The 2500-nt window shown below is 33.4% G+C and overlaps 1 protein-coding gene across 1 annotated transcript in view; it reads right to left on the bottom strand.

Moving 5' to 3' along the window:
• LOC135216857 (uncharacterized) overlaps positions 1–2500 on the bottom strand; it is a 468230-nt gene that overhangs the window by 37994 nt on the left and 427736 nt on the right.

Here is a 2500-nt window from a genome sequence, read left to right as displayed (position 1 = left end):
AAATTATAGCTCACTTGTCTCAAGTCAGTGTCTATCTCTGTTTCTGAACCAGGCATTGGTCCGAATCCTGCCCAGAACGATGCGCTAATCAGTAATTACATTCCATTTTGGGTTTAGTGAATTATATATTTTAGCATATTTATGGCTTAATATTTGCTAATATAAAAAAAGTTCACGTATGTATAAGTGACAAAAATTCATAAGTAACACTTGAATCTAGGAACAAAATTTATATTCGACAGACATATGCACAGCTGAGTGGATATCAAGTTATAACTTTCTTGATATTCAAGACGTCAAGAGTCACTGCCTATCGCTGTTTCTAAAGGAAAGATCAGTTATAATCCTGCCGGAGACGAAGTACGTATCAATTATTATTCTCCTTGTTCGTAACTTACTCCCAAGGTGGATTCATTGGCCTTGAGTGGGTCGGATATCATCCGATATTTGTGGCCTAATATCTGTGAACACGCATATATATATATATATATATATATATATATATATATATATATATATATATATATATATATATATGTGTGTGTGTGTGTGTGTGTGTGTGTGTGTGTGTGGTGTGCGCGCGAGTAACTGAATCACGACGATTGAAGATATTCAATGGGTTTGTTTTAAAATAAAATTATTAAAAATTTTAGTCTTATTATTCTGTCGACTTAAATGACATAGTTGACGACCTTAGATGAAATGACGGCATTATATAAGAGCTTTTCGAACTGAATTCTATTCAGCCTATGTCATCGTTACTCTGGTCTTAGAGAGAAATGCAGCAGAAAGAGATAGAGAGATTAGGAGGATAAAATACCTTTTCTATTTTTATTCTCAAGGGACATGTATAAACATAAAATGCAATTAGCTTCGTTCGTGCAAGATCATCTCTTCGGTTTACGCACAATCTCCGAAAACCCTCTTAAAAAAAAAAAAAAAAAAAAAAAAAAAAAACTTTATACAGGTAAAGTATGAGCTGCGATCCTGTCCTCAAACTAAGGTAAACTTGTGTGTTCAGCAAGGCAGTCCAAGTTTATTGGTACTGTGAGGTGATGGTTGGCGGTGATAGTACCCATAAAATAACGGTTCCTTTAAATGGTAGCGATGGTGCAGGATGGCGATAAAACCATTTCCTATGTGATGGTACGTGTAGGAAGGATAATGTTGGGTCCAAAAGCGATTCGTCTTGTTAGTTTCTCAAATATTGTTTACATGGTGGCAATCCAACTTTAAGATGTGTTTTCCGTACATAACACCGTGTCATTTTCCTTTTTATTTTATTTCTTTTAATATGATTGATAAGAATGACGTACTATTTAACGAGAAAACATCTTAATTCCTAGTTGACTGTGTATTGTCGTTTACTCTCTTATTTATTCGTTAAGACATGTTTCTATTGAAAATGATGACTATAGCATTACTCAGGACACGATATTCGTCGTAAGACATTTCTCATTTTCAGTCTGCGTTATAGTGACTAATTTGCAATCTCATTTGAAAAGGAGTTTTCTTACGTTTTCGTATAATACAAAATTCAGACATCCATTAAGACATGCATTAAATTTGGTGAATTTGAACGTGGAAACCCCAATTTAACTGATACTATGTCACCGTTTTAAAATTCATGGTAATGTTAACTTATTCCCCATCCGGAAGTCAGGGAGCAAATTTTACTTACTTCACGCAAATACTGTGATGATAAGTCATCCATAAGGTATATTTATATCACCACTTACATATTGAAATAAGTTTGTCAAATTATGTGTAACGAGATGGATCCTTTTTTCTTTCTTTCTCTCTTTCTTTCTTTTAGATTTCAACTCGTTACACATAATTTGACAGACTTAATTTAGTATGAAAGTGGTGATATAAATATACCTTATGGATGACATATAGCAGTATTTACGAAAAGTATGTAAAATTTGCTCCCTGACTTCCGGAAAGGGAATAAATTTACATTACCACGAATCTTACAACGGTGACGGTATCAGTTAAATAGGGTTTCCTCGTTCATATTCACCCAATCTAATATATGCCTTAATGGATGTCTCAATGTCTTGTTATAGGAAAATATAAGAAGACCCCTTTTCAAATTAGATTGTAAAAGAGTCATCATAACCTATTTATAAATAGTAGTTAACCAAGGGACATGCGGTCAAATTTGGAAATATTTATGAGGAGACATGATGGAGAAACGAATGCTAGTGTGAGTATGGTTATGAAAAATGAATAACTGAGAACCGGAGTAATATATATGTTCATATGGCACTAAAAGGATGATGGGAAGTCATAAATGATTGATGTAATAGGAGCATCACGAGCTCAGCTAAAACTAAAGGAAGGAAATGAGACTCCTTACGAGGGCAAATGCTCGTATGTACCACTGAAAATATTTTATTGTTAAACAAAACGGAAAATCTGTCATATATAAGTGTATTATCATATTGCTTTAGAGTAAAAAAAAAACACGGAATTAGTAATGTTTTCTGTAACTAAA

The sequence above is a fragment of the Macrobrachium nipponense genome, chromosome 6 (assembly GCF_015104395.2).
Source record: "Macrobrachium nipponense isolate FS-2020 chromosome 6, ASM1510439v2, whole genome shotgun sequence".
NCBI classification, from domain to species: Eukaryota; Metazoa; Arthropoda; class Malacostraca; order Decapoda; family Palaemonidae; genus Macrobrachium; species Macrobrachium nipponense.
This window is presented reverse-complemented; position numbering and strand designations above follow the sequence as displayed.